Source organism: Protopterus annectens, chromosome 7.part0 (genome assembly GCF_019279795.1).
Source record: "Protopterus annectens isolate FY-2018-M chromosome 7.part0, PAN1.0, whole genome shotgun sequence".
NCBI lineage: Eukaryota > Metazoa > Chordata > Ceratodontiformes > Protopteridae > Protopterus > Protopterus annectens.
This window is the reverse complement of record NC_056739.1, coordinates 528,991,928-529,007,423: the sequence shown is the minus strand read 5'-3', so window position 1 is coordinate 529,007,423 and position 15,496 is coordinate 528,991,928.

The following is a 15,496-nucleotide window of genomic DNA, read 5'->3' as shown; positions in this document are numbered from 1 at the left end:
AGTTACCTACCAAAGTAGCTATTTGCAAATGCGTAGCTCATACGAAACAACAGGACAGAATTTCAAAAGGTAATGCGAGAGCTGATGCAGCTGCAATGCAAGCAGCTTCAGACTCAGAAACTTTTCTTCTAGATGAGGGATTACAGCGCTCTGAAATTTTAGATCTAGAAATGTTAAAAACAATGCAGACGCTTACTACATAAGCAGAAAAACAAAAATGGGAAAGATGAGGAGCAATCCTTGAAAACGGACTGTACATCTCTAAAGAAAAAAAAACAATTTTGCCGTCTAATCTGTTTAGATATGCAGCTTTGTTGAGCCATGGGCAGTGCCATGTCTCAACAGGGGGGATGGTACAGTTAGTAAACCGAATATTCCAAACGTATGGATTTACAAATTATATAAAAAAAATTTGTGCGGCATGTCATGTTTGTAATAAACATCATGAACAAGGGGCATTAAAACCTAAACAAGGGAGTTTTCCTACACCGCCATATCCATTTCATACCATTTGTATGGATTTTATAGAATTGAACAAATGTGATAACAAAAAGTACTGCCTTGTCATTGTAGATATGTTTTCCAAATGGGTGGAAGCCTTTCCGACTAAAAACCCGGATGCAACAACAGTGGCAAAAGCCCTCATAAAGGAGATTATTCCTAGATTCGGCATACCAGAAAGGATTTATAGTGACAATGGCACACATTTTGTGAACCAAACCATACAGCAGTTGGGACGTTTCTTTGGAATTTCCCTGAAGAACCATTGTGCTTATCACCCTCAGTCTGCAGGACTGGTGGAGAGGCACAATGGAGTCCTTAAAAATAAACTTAGAAAGTTAGTTAGTGAGACACAGAAGAACTGGGTGTACTGTCTGCCTCTGGCACTGCTGAGTATGTGAACAGTTCCAAATGCAAAGGGTTTAACTCCTTTTGAAATGGTGTTTGGGAGGGCATATTATGTACCTCAGTGGAAAGCTCTCATGCCTGCAGAACAGGAGGCTGATAGTTCACTAGCTAGTTATATGAGGAAACTGTTAACAAATAAATCTCTTTTGCAGTTTAACTCTGTTTTAGATAAAGAACAGACCAGACCATTGGAAGCGATTCTAGCCCCAGGCACGTGGGTCTGGGTGAAGGTAACAAAGAGGAAGAATTGGGCAAGCCCAAAGTGGGAAGGACTGTATCAGGTATTATTGGCAATGCCTACTGCGGTTAGAGTAGCTGAGAGGACTTCTTGGATTCATTTGACGCATTGTAAACCGGTAAAGAACTTTCAACTTGATAAGAACATTGTAACTGTTACACAACAAGAACAAAATGACCAAGAATAGAGCAAATAGAAATGCAGAGCAAACTCAAAAATGTTGCATAATCATCTTATTGATTGTACATTTATTAACTGTACTAGCGACAATTTTCTTTTTGTTTTGGTTTTTCCTTTTTTCAACCACACAAGTAAAGTTGGATAAACGTGATGAATCACCCATAGACTGGCATCCAAACTTTAACACGTACCTAGCAATTAAACGTGTATATGCTGAGACTTTAAACATTTCAAACTGATGGGTTTGTACAGCTACACCAACAGCATATGAGGGACTCCTAATGTCCGCTATTCCTTTAGGGATCAATGAGACTTGGGAAAATCTGCTTTTTGACACTACAACTGTGAGATCACAGGATAAAATAGCATTGTATTTACCTATTACACAAAAGAGGACTGTATGTTTTTATAAAACGATACTCTCCAGGTGGGCTGGAGTAACTGTAACATAACAATATCTTATAAATGTTATACTAAGACTAGTAGTGGGAATACTGTTTGCAATACTAACTATGATTCATATTTAAGCCCAATGAAAATGACATTGAATGAAATGCAAAGAAATCCTGTTTTGTTTAAACAATTGTCAATCATAGATAAGAAAATGTTTCATGCAGGGCGAGTGCGTATTAGCACTAAAGTTGAAAACTATTATTTTGTGTGTGGGAAAAGGGCATACAAATGGCTACCTGAGAATTGGTCCGGCAGTTGTTTTTTGGGTTACCTGGTTCCGGTCTTACAACACACTGCGGAATTGCCTCTGGGAAAAATACGGGAATGTAAGAGATGTTACCAAGAAAACTGAAGATCCAATTGAGAAACCTGTGAATCCAGTAGGGCAAATTGAAGCAAGCTGGAAAGACCATAACTCCATGAAGGACAAAGACAAATTGACACATATGGACTTGAGTGACGCTGTTATATCTTGGACAGGTATACTCCCAGCATATGGCACAGTAAAATCGATTTGGGAGCTGAGAAAACTGTCAGAACTTCTTGAAGTAATGAGTAATGCAACTTTTTCTGCTCTCGAATTTGTGACTGATGAACTAAATGCCATGAGAACTGTTGTGTTGCAAAATCGTATTGCTCTCAACTTCACCCTGGCGGCAAGAGGTGGTTCGTGCACGCTGATAAAAGAGGAGTGCTGTTCTTATATACCAGACAATAAGCATGAGATTAATAACCATCTGGAGGTGATTCAGTAAGTGTCGGCCATGACCAAACCAGGCCCAAACCTACTGACGGACTTTTTCCAGAATTTGTTTGGGGGGTAGGGTACCATCCTAATGAACATTCTGATTGCCATTTGTGTAGGTTTACTCCTATTGGGAGCATGTATTTGTTGTAGAATTCCCTGCATGAAAAGATTAATTAAAGATTTCATAGATATGTCTGTCTTTGAAACCCTGTATCAAGACATTGACCTTGAAAAACTGGTTCCAAATGAAATTCTTTCCGAAGTCTAAACTGAATGACTCTCCTAAACTGCAAGTCCTAAGTGGAAGAGGTTAGGAGAAGAAATAAAACTGTTTATGCTTTTGAGAATAGAATAAAAAGTATTAACAGGGGGGGAAATGTTAGAAAAATATGTATTAATGTATATGTTTAGTGCTTATTAGAAGCAAAGAAGAGATTAATACATTTTTATTCTATTAATGTTATGACAAGAAAAATGAATTCATATGAAACTGCAGTGTGCTTTCTGCAAGTTGGCCTCTGACCCTGGCAGCTGCTAGCACAGCAAAAGTTAATGTTTATGCTTTCCACAAGTGATTATCTGCTGGGTCAGGAAATTAAAGTGTAAAATAATGAGATACTTCTGCTCTATCCTGCTTGAACAATTGGCCTTGTACATGTTCCTAGATAACGCACAGCTGCAAGGAAGAAGTGATACATGAAACAAAGAGTTGGTTAGAGAAATGTATTGAGAATTGTATCTGCTATTGTGCTCGAATTAGCTTAGAACCTTGAGTGGCAACTTTCATAAAAGGACGTTATAACTAACCAGGTGGCTAGCAAGGCCACGTTGTTTACCAAAATTCTTTTTTAAGCAAAATGTAGTATCAGCACCTCTGATGAATAGAAGATTGTAAGCTAAAATGATGTAAAATAACTTGTGACTGACCACGTCAGTCTGGTAGGCAATGGCTAACAAGAAAGACTATAAAAGTTGTGTACTTCCTGTTTTATTCAGACAAAATTCTGTACTTGTACGTTTTTTGCCTCCTGGTGTACACTAGTAAAGTACCTGAACCTGAACCTCCTGTGTATTGATCTTTTTATTACAGTATTTTTCATTTAACAATACCTTTCATTGTTTAGCTAGATGTAAAAACCTCATGTGCAAATGAATGTCAGAACAGCAGAACTGTTTCTGTGTCTTCATTGAATAAAGGTACAGACTACCTGAAATAGTGTAGTACCATGTTAACCTTAACAACAATGGCAGAAAGAGGATCCAGATCCCTGTTTATGGTGCAGAATACAAATCCCGTCCATTTACTTTTGTAAATCTTTGTAGTAGACGCTTTTAGAGAAGATAAAAATATGGCAGTCCAGAGAGGAGAGCATGGGCTGTCTAGCAATAAATGGAAATTGAGAAACCATGCAGGCAGTTTGAGCCCAGTTATGTCTGGATGAATCATCCTTGTCAGGTGAGACAGGAGGTCTGGGTTTGGAACCAGTATCCAGGGTGGCTGTAGGAGGTTAGGCCAGAGGAAGGGGACCATATCTGATGAGGACAATGGGGACAATGAGGATAACTTTTGCAGAAATTTGGAAATAAGTGGCAACAGTGAGTAAGTGTAAAGAAGACAATAGGGCCAGTAGTGGACTAGAACATTTCTTGGTGACTCCCCATTGGAATAATCAGGGCAAAGAACCTGCTGCACTTATTGTTGAGAGGAGAAGTGAACAGGTCACTGCAAGGTTGGCTCCAAATGATAAGAATTCCTCTAAGCTTCTTTGGCATTGAGAGACTACTTGTGAGGCATCATAATTGACCTGCTTAGTCTGTCTTTAATCAGCTGGCTTTTCCTGAAATGTGCATTGCTATCAGAAAGCAACTGGAAGTGATTGCCCACTGTCATACTCTCATTGCTTCTTAACAAAACAGATAAGACTTGGTTCCTCTCTATCTGTTGATGTATTAGACCATTGACATATTGTCCATCTGAATAGCAAAAGTGTCTGAGGGGAGAATGTCATGAAAGCTCTACAATGCTAGAAGAACTTCTGTCATTTACAGCACATGGATATGCAGCTTGATCTCTATGGAGGACCACATACTGTAATTTTGACTGTACTTCCCAGGTAGTGCCCCCAAGTTGACAGGAATCAGTGGTCTCCATGGCTGTGGGCAGGGAAAGAACAAATTGATGGCCATCATAGAGTTTGTTCGAAGGAATCCACAAAAGAAGATACCTTTTGCATGCTTGGTTAAAGGATGCTGAAGAATGGAGCACTGGACTAACAGTGTCCATTGAAGAATTTGCGTGTGAAACCTGACTAGAGGGGATGACGGTGATATCAGCTACCTTGGATCTCAAGGCTTGTAAAATTAGTTGCACTGGAAGAGAAGAATAAAATGTTATGTACTCACCATAACATTCCATCTGTGTTGTCCATTTTTATTCTTCCTCAACTAATGGGTTTGGATCTGAGACTCAAATATGACATGGCCACTTCTTCCAGATCATCATTTCCCAGAAATCTGGATCTTCTCCCTTTACCTATATGCCCTGGCAACTTTACATACCTCAGATAAAGTTTGCTGCCCCTAGAAGTAAAAGGACTACAAATAACAGAAAAAGGCAGAGCTAGAATAGGAAAAAGGAAGCTGGAGCTCAAGCAAGGAACAGAGATTCCTATAGAGCTCTAGATCTCTCTAGAAGGACAAAATGAGGATGCAGGTGGGTGGGGAGTTGAGGAAGAATAAAAATGGACAGCACAGATTATATTTTATGGAGTGTACATAACTTTTGAATCTGATGTTGTCATTTTCATTCATTCCACAACTGAAAGGACAGAGTCTGCAGCTACTGTAACACTGAGAATTACCTAAGGAAGGATATTTTGGAGCACTTTTGAGCCAAAAGCCACCCTATTCCTAGAAATCAAATCCAACTTGTAATGAGCAATGAAAGTGTGTGGATTAGCCCAAGATGCAACTGCACAGATATCATCTAAAGATGTTTTGGACCAAAAATCTGAAGAAACCAACATAAATCTCATGGAATGTTAATGTTTTGGTAAAGAGAAACTAATTTGCCATAGACAAAGGTTATACAATCAGTCAATCATTTGGTCAGTGTAACTTTAGATACTGTATTGCCTAGTCTAGTAGAAGTAGAAGAAACAGAAATAACTAACTGGTCAGATTTCCTAAAGTCCTCGGTTCTATGAAGGTAGAAATTAAGTTGTCTATGCACATCCAACAGGTGTAACATGTATTCTTCTTTGAAAAATTTGGAAAGAAAACTGGGAGATTAATGACCTGGCAAATATTTGACTCAGATGCTACCTTAGGTAAAAAAGGATTAGTTTGCAAAAACACTCTGTCCTTGTGAAAAAGTTAGTTAAGGAGGTTTTGAAGACAGAGCCTGGAGTTCAGATATTCTTCTGGATGATGTAATAACCACTAGATAAATATGATTTTCCAAGATAAAAATGTTAGGTCAGCTTTGGCTGAAGGTGCAAAGGGAGATTGAGTTAAAGCTTGAAGCATTATATTTAAATCACAAAGAGAGTATGATCTTTTAATAGAGGTCTAAGCAAAAAAGCTCCCTTTTGAAAAGCCTTGCATAATTTAGAAGAGGCTAATGTAGAGTTATTTTCATCCATGTGGAAATTAGAAATGACAGCCAACTGAACTCTAATAGTTGAAAAACTAGCCCTTCACTAAAGACTGAAGCTACAAAATTGAGGATCGCTGGTACAGGACCTGAAAAAGGGTCAAGATCTTTGCTATTTACTCTTGTAAGTCTTTCTAGTAGAAGCCTTATGGGAAGATATCAAAATATGACATACAGTGGAAGAGAACCTGGGCTGTCTAACAATTAGCAGAACTGAAGAAACCTTGCAGTCAATTTAAGGCCTGTTATGTCCAGATGAGTCATACCTGTCAGGTGAGACAGGAGGTCTGAAATTGGATCTAGATTCCATGGTGGATGTAGAAGATGAAGTCAAAGGAACAGGAACTAAATCTGACAAGGCCAAAAGGGGACAATTAGGATAACTGTGCTCTTCAACTCAACTGCATCCTGAAGAAATTTAGGAATTAGTGGTAAAGGTGGAACAGTATACAGGAGTCTGGATGGTCAATCATGGACTAGAGCATCTCTTGGTGCCTCCCCCAATGGAAGGATCAGGCCAAAAATCCTGCTGCATTTGTTGTTGAGGGGAGAGGCAAATAGATCGCAGCATGGTTGGCTCTACTGATGGAAAATTTTCTCCATCATTTAGACATTGAAAGGTCACTTATGAGGCATCAAAATGGACATGTTTAGTTTGTCTGAAATCATGTTGGATTTTTCCAGGATGTGCATTGAGTGATTGGAAGAGATCACCCATTGCCAAACTCTCATAGCTTTTCAACAAAGAAGGTAAGATCTGGTTCCCCCTTGCTTGTTGATGAACCATATACTGACATATTGTCCATTTGAATCACAATTGTCCCAAAAGGGAGAACATATTGAAAAGCCAGAAATGCTTGGAGGACAGCCTCATCTCCAGGGCACTGGTATGCGTCTTTGCCTCTTGGGTGACCATGTGCCTTGGACTGCCCTTTTCAAGTAGTGCACCCCACCACCCAAGATGGGATGCATCTGTGGTCACCATGGTCTTTGGAATGGGAAGAAGAAGAAAGGGGCAACTTTCATCTAGCTGGTTTCAATGAATCTATCATAGAACATATCTTTTGCATGCTTGCGTAATCCTGATTGGCATGGATAATGGATGTTGGAGAATGGACCATTGAGTTGAGAGTCCATTGAATGATCCTCATATGGAATGTGGCCAATGGAACAAGGGTGATAGCTGCTGCCATGAAACCCAAAGCCTGTAGGATCAGATGGGCTGGAACAGATGAGTTCTGAATTACTTTCTTTACTTGCAACTGCAGAGAGTTTATTCAAATATTGGGGGGGGCAGGCTATCTGACTGATTGTGTTAAAATTTGCCCTTACGAACTCCAGACTCTGTGTTGGGGTAAGTTGATATATATTGTAAATTAACTGATATTCCCAGATGAGGACACAACTGGAGCAAGTAGTCCCTTGCCTGCATTAGTTGATGCCTGGTTGGGACAGTAAGGGGCCAGTTGTCTAGATACTGAAACACCTAGAATCCCAGCAGTCTCAAGTGAGCTGCTTCCACTGCCATGCACTTGGTGAACACCCTAGGGGCTGGGGTGAGACAAAAGGGCAGTACTATTAACTGATAATGGCTGGCTCCCAGTTGTAAGTGTAGATATCTTCTGCAGTTTTTCATTTTGATGTGGTAGTACACATCCTGAAGATCTGTCAAACACATCCAGTTGTCCTTCTGCAGCACAGGCAAAATGGACTGAACTATGACCCTCCAAAACTTTTTATACTGAACAAACTGATTTAACTTGCTGAGATCCAAAATTGGTCTCAAGTCCCCTGGCCTTTTTGGCACTAAGAAGAATCTTGAGTAAGTTCCAGATCATCTTTGGTCTAGGGGGACCTCTTGAATGACTTTTTTTCCAGCAGCTTTTTTTTATTTCTACAGATGCTTCTTCTGTCTGACTGGGCAGAACATCAGGGATTTTCATCGGAACTGTGGGATGGGCTAGAGAAAATGTACGGTATAACCTCAGGATATAATCCTCTGCACCAACAAATCTTTTGCAATAGCTAGCCAAGCTCTCTCATGCAGGGATAATCAACCCATGACTGCCTCTGTAGAGGGACAGTCGGGCCTTCTTTCAGGAGCATTGATAGGACCTATGTGAGAAAGAAACTATAGAGCCCTGTTTCTGTGGATCATCTCTGCTGTAAGGCCAGCATATTCTACGGAATCCTGGAAAGGCCCATGGGACTTCTTAAACCACATCTTTCTACCACCTCATTGTTTCCTAGAGAAGGGCCATTGAGGTGTAGAAAAACATACAACCACAGCAGACAGAGTATTTCCTTTTTGTTCACACCTGGAGAGTGTATCCTTAACCTTGGAGCCAATAAGACAAAATCCATCAAAGGGGCATTAATAAAAGAAGACTTAAATGGTACTGAAAAATTGGGTCTATATTACCACATTGAAAAAGCCATTAATTAAATGGCTTTATAACTGAAAATGCCGGTAAAAGTACTGTGTATTTTGAAATTGCGGTACAGTGAAGATTGGAACATTTGCCTTTTCTTCACTGTAGTTGATATATATATATATATATATATATATATATATATATATATATATATATATATATATATATACAATTAGTGGGGGATGTGAGGGGTGCAGCTCCACCACAAAAGTGAGGTCTATTAACACATTTTTGGTTATAAAGTCATTTGAATAACAGCTTTTTTGATGTGGTAATATAGACCCACAAAATTACATAAGCCCATCCAGCCTATCCAGGCATGTCACCTGATAGCTATGCCTGAACCCACTGGCTGTGAGGTACCTTCCACAGCATGGAACATCAACCTCATGGATGCATTTGAAATAGACAGGGTGGACAGCTGCAAGGAGATCCTGTTGTCATCTTCAGAGGACATAGACCTAAAAAGAGATTTGGTAAGTTCCCTGATAACATCCCTTTGCAGTCTTGTAAAATGTGCTAAGTAATTCAGTGACCTAAGGGTAAAGATCACTGAAGCATAAACACACTTCCCAAATCTGTCCAACACCCTAGACTCCCTAATATGGGGAGGGACAGGCACATTCTTCTCTGCTAGTTCCTTTCTTGCAGTTGCAGCAACAGTCATGGCATCAACAGAAACTCCCTTGCTCCAGTGTGCATGTTCTTTAGGTGGTGGCAAGATTCTTTTCCAGTCTCTTAGGTATTGGCTCAACAGTGTTTTGCTCCTTCCAAGTCCACCAAGAGACTAAATCAAAGAGCTCATCAGCTGGATGGTGGTCATCAAAGAAGTAGATGGGCCAGACCTGAAATTCTTCAGGAACACCAATTTCTCCTGTGAAGGGGTATTAGAAGATTTCAAGAGCTCCAAGACATCTCCAAAAGGAGATGTCATCAGATAGGGATCTGAGGGATCCTTCCCCCTCATCAAAATCAGTGTCCTCTGTGTGAGATTTATGGGGGAATCTAAGCACCTCTTTTTGCACATCCTCTTGTGAGGGGCTTCCTCAGTAGGGTGTTCTGGGGAAATATCAGAAGAGATAACAATGCCTGATGGGCTGGCTGGAGGCTTGCTGGTTTGACTGTCCCAGTGGAAGAGATGATCAAGGATCAGGACACAGAACGGTATGAGATAGAGTTGTCTGATCAGATGGAACAGGGATGTCTGTTCTCTAGGCATAGAGAGAGCCCTCTCCATAACCTCAAAAGCAGAATACCTAGTAGAAATAGAAGTAGATTGATCCAAGGCTGATATCTCTTGCATTGTTGGTTCCTGCAACCCCATAAGCATTCCACCCAAGGAGGAAGTTGGACCTGAGCTATCCAGCATTGAGGCTGCGAGGGGAAGAGATGGCTACAAAAGCTTCAGAGTCAACTCCAAGCCCACTAATCCGGTGTCGATGCTTTAACTCCAAGAGTTCTCTGGCTCTAGAAGACTAGATACAAGTCAGCTCGGGGAACCATCAGAATTGAAGAACAAACACTCTTTGATCCAAAGTAGACACTCCCAGGGATCTCATATCTGATGGCTTTGAAACAAAAAGATGGATTGGAGAAGGAGATACCAAAGAAGAAATAGACAGTTATTGCCTCTCAGGACCTGAAGGGGTCTGAACAGGGATAACCCCCATTTGTATCTGTGCTCTGATGAACTTCATCATATCATCATCCTGTCTACATCTGCTTCTGAAAGGCTTCTGGAGGACTGAAGAGAGAAGGTAGTGGAGGGAGGCCTAGAATACCTTTGAGGCAACTCTTCTAGGAATGGAGAAGGGAGCCTGGAAGAAAACGGTTCCTATCAAGGTGGAGGGGGGGGGGTTGGATCCATAGAGATCTTGAACTTTGGGCTGTCAGATCTGAGACAGATGGATCTGACTGTTTTAGGATCTTGGTGGGGGGGCCATCAAGGGAGTTGAAGCTGAAGTTGAGGGACAATCAGGAGACTTTATCTGGGACTCCTTGTCCTTAGTTTGAGAATCAACTTTTAACTTTCTGACTACTTAGAAAGGGTTTGAGTCCCAGACACTGAGGAGGAAGATTTAGAGGGTGACAGATCCTGCAGAATTAATTTGTTCGCATGGTCAATTAAGGCCATGGAATTAAAAATCATAACAAATATCACAGTCTATATTAAGGTAGACTGGACCTAAACAATGAACACATTCCCTGTGAACATCAGAATTTGGGATCTTATACCAACAAGAAATATACTTTTTAAACCAGAGGACTTCTCAAACATCTTGTAAGCTTTACCAACAAAAGGGAGATACAACAAATTCTTAACCAAAAGGCCAGGAAGCAATCTAATCACATTTATCTATAACAGACAAACAAAAATCTTTTCTCTCTCTCTTTTTTTTTTAAGGAAGGGGAAAGGGATACAAAGGAGAAACTACCAGCAATGGTAGGTAGAGAACTTGAAGGAGTACAAAAGAATAACAGAAATGGTAATTAAAGAAGTACCACAGACTGTAACTTAGCAGTAACAAGGATAAGGAAGAAAGGCAAAATACCCAAATTTTAGTAACTCATAAATATCAATTAGAAGGAAACATCTAACTATTATACCAAAATTGCTCAAGGGATAGGAATCTGCATCTGACACCTAATGGCAGCAAACAAGATCAGTGTTACATTAGGTTGGTGGGGCATTATGGGTAAAGGGAGGCGCTCAAGAGTTCTAGGATCCAAAGGTCTGGAAAAAGTGGCTACGCCATTTGAGGAATGAATGAAAGTGACAACATCAGATTGTTGTATTACTTTCCTGATCTCAGATATGAGTGTCTGGATTCGAGCAGGTGGAAGAGAGGCTATCTGACTGTGTCCACACAAGCACCTATGAACTCCAGACACTGCATAGGTGTGAGTTGTAATTTGTTGTAATTGACTGTGATATCTAAATGCATACTAAACTGGATCAAGTAGTCCCATTCTTGCAGGACCAGATACCTGGTTAATGAAGTTAAGATCCAAATTGTCTAGGTATGAAAACAATCAGAATCCCAGCAGTCTCAAGTGAGTTACTACCATCCCCATGCATTTGGTGAACACCCTGAGGGCTGTGGTGAGACTAAATGGCAGTGGTCTGAACTGGTAATGATTGTCTCCCAGTCAAAAGTGTAGATATCTTCTAGAGAATCTGTTCATTTTGATGTGATAGCATGCATCTTGATCTATCAAACAAATCCAATCATCCTTTTACAGTAGAGGCAGTATGGCCCGAACTGTGACCATCTGAAAACTTGAATATTGCACAAACTAGTTTAGTCTGCCAATATCCAGGATGGGTCTCAAGTACCATGTCTTCTTTGGCACTAAGAATAATCATGAATAAGGCCCAGATCCTCTCTGGTCTGAGGGGACCTTCTGGGTGACTTTTTATAAACAGCTTTTCTATTTGTAATTCAGCTGCTTCCCTCTAATTGGATGGAACATCAAGGATTCTTTTCTTTCTTGTGGGGAAAATTTGGGAACATGGTATGATATAACCTCTGGAGATAATTCTCTGCAACCAGGAATTTTTTTTGCTATGGATAGCCAGGCTCTTTGGTGCAAAGACAAATGTCCCTGACTGCCTCCAGATGGTAGCAGTCAGGCCTCCTTTCAGGAGTCCTGGTAGGACTTGTTTTAGAAGCAATCCCAGAAACCCTGGTTCTGTGGGCCTTCTCTGCCATGGGTGTGGTGTCTTCCATTTGAGATCCCCCTCTGCTGTTAGAGAACTATCTCCTCATGAGTCTTGAAAAGGGACATGGGATTTATGAAAACACATTTTTCTACCTCCTCATTGATTCCTAGAGAAGGGTATTTGAGGGGTAGAAAAATGTATGGTCACAGCAGACAAGGTCTTTCCCTTTTGCTCACATCAGGAGACCATGTCCTTTACTTTGGAGCCAAATAAGGAAGATCCATCAAAAGGAGCACTGATAAATGAAGACATAAAAGGTTTCACAAAATCACAGTCACATCCAGACTTTCCTCAATGGCTTTACCTGAACCCACCACTGGTGTGGTACCTTCTGTTGTATGGGAAGTCAGCCTCATGGATTCTTTAGAAATTGATGCAGGGTAGCTCTTTGTGAAGAGACTCTAGTCTGGTCCTTGACAGACATAGACCAAGAAATAGATTTGGACAGTTCTTTAGTGAAATCTCATTGTGATCTTGTAACATGTGCCAGGTAATTCAATGACCACAGAGCAAAATCTGTCCAAGGCCCTGGACTCCCAGTTAGGGGGATGGACAGAAGGGGTGTGTTCTGCAAGCTATTTTTTGGTGGCAGCAGCTACAACCATGGCATCAACTAGGAACCCCTTGCTCCAATGTGTCCTGTCATTGTGAGGAGCTAGAATTTTGTCTGGAAGTTTAGGGAACAGCTCAATAGTATCTGGTTCCTTTGTCAGCCATGGGAGTTACCCAAGAAGTAGCCAGGACAGACCTGAAAGCCACCAGGAACACCAATTCCTCTTAGGAAGGTAAATCAGAAGACTCTTCAAATGAGATGTCTTCAGGTGGAGATCTGGGGGACCTCTCCCCTTCATTGAAATCAGTGTCCTCAGTAAGATAACGCTGAGGGGAATTTAGGTGCATCCTTTTACATGTCCTCTTCCAGGGGACCTCCTCAATGGGACAGTCTGGGGAAATATTGGAAGACATGAAGATGTCCTGAGGGACAAACTGGAGACTTGATCAGGATGGCTGTCGCAGTGGAATGGGTGATCAAGGCTCAGTGCAGAGAACTGAAGGAGGTATAGTTGTCTGATCTGAGGAGGGCAGGTATGTCATTTAATCATATTAAGAGAAGGCCTTCTTCACAACCTCAAAGGCAGAGTGCATTGGGGGAAACCAAATTTGACAGCAAAGGAGCAGATAATGAATTGTCAGCTCCAGCAACCCCAAGCACTCCACCTGAGGAAGGAGTTGGGTCTGAGCTGTCCAGCACTGAAGCTCCAAGGAGCAGAGATGGTTCTGATAGCTTTGGTGTTGACCCTAGCCCCTCAAATCTGTAGCCAGCACTTTGGGACTAAGAGTCCTCTGCCTCTGAAAGGCTCAGTGCTGGGTGACTCAGGGAAGTTACCATAGTTGAAGAACAGACTGTTTTTGGCTCTGATGAGGACAGCCCTAGGAGTCCTGCATCCAAGGCCCCCAAAACAGTGGATCAGATCGGAGAATTAGAAACCAAATGGGAAGTAGACAAACGTTTGTTCATGGATCTGGTAGTAGTTGGAGTAGGAAGTGTCCCCATATGGATCTCAGCTCTGAGGAATTTTGTCATCATCCTATCCATATTAGCCTTGGATAAACTTCTGCAAGACTTGGGAGAAGATGTGGAGGACAGAGGTCTTGAATGTCTGGGCATGGATTACTCTGAGGAGTGTGAAGGGAGCTGAGAAATAACTGGATCCAGTACGAGGAGAGGAGATTGGATCTGGGGGGATTTTGATTTAGAAGTAGTTGGATTTGACGTGATCAGATTTGATTTTTTTGATATCTTAGTTGGTGACTCTGAGGAAAGAGCCAAATAGGGCATGTGATCCAGTGACCTCTTGTGTGATTCTTTTTCTTTAGGAGCTGAGTCTGGCTTACCCTATTACAATTTCTAAAAGGGGGGTTGAGCCCCAGCTATGGTAGCAGAAGATGAAGAAGTAGAAGGAAGAAGGCTATTCAATATCAACTTGTTCCGCCTGTCAATAAGCTCTAGAATTGAACCCAGAGCAAATACAGTAATCTGCATCTAATGTTTGGATCCCAAACAACATACATATTTTCTGTGGGCATCCAGGTTTGGTATTTTATGCCTACAAATGATGCATTTTTTAAAATCGGAAGGCTTATCAGCCATACTGGGCTAACTAAGCTAAGTCCAGAAACTACATGAATTAAAAGTTGCTTGCTCACCATAACTAGGCTTCTGCATTGTACATTTTCCTTCTTCCTCAACACATGGGTTCAGATCCAATACCTGGACCTGACTTGGATGCATACTCCAGACTTCAGATCCAACTCCTGAGTACCTCCCTCTAACCATAATGCCTTAGGCCATTCCCATTACCTCAGATTGTGTTTGTTGCTTGACAGAGACAAGAATAGCTGACAATAAAAATAAGGACTCAAACCTGGAACTGTAATTTCTAAAACACAGTCCAACAAATTTCTCCAGAAGATTTATGGATGGGGATGAATGGGAGGGAAGTTGAGGAAGAAGGAAAATGGACAACATAGATGCCTAGTTATGGTGAGTACATAACTTTTAAATCTGATGTTGTCCTTTTCATTCTTCCTCAACACATGTGAGAGAGTCCCTAGCTACACTGATGTTGGGTGACTCCCATAGAAGGATATTCTGGAGTACCACAGAACCAAAGATAGCTCTGTTTCTTGATATAAGATCCAATTTATAATGAATAACAAAAGTATGAGCATTGGACCATGTTATTGCTGCACAAATATCAGTAGATGTTCTTGATCAAAAAGCAGATGAAGCAGCCATGGATCTGGTTGAATAAGCCTTGGTTGGTCTTGGTAAGGGAATACCTTTTGAGAATAGATGCAAGAAATGCAACTTGGCTAAAGTGACTTTAGAAACTGGAAAATCCATTTTTTGTTGTTGTTGTTGTTGTTGTGGACACACATAGTTGATCTGATTTTCTGATGTGTTTTTCCTGTGAAAATAAAAGCATAATTGTCTTTGCACATCAAGGGGATGAAGCATGTATTCTTCTTTATTCAAAAACAAAATTTGGGAAGAACTCTGGCAAATTAATTGATTGGTTAATGTTTGTTTCAGAGGCTACCTTAGGTAGAAAGGGAGGGTTTGTCCATAAGGTAACCGTATATTTATGGA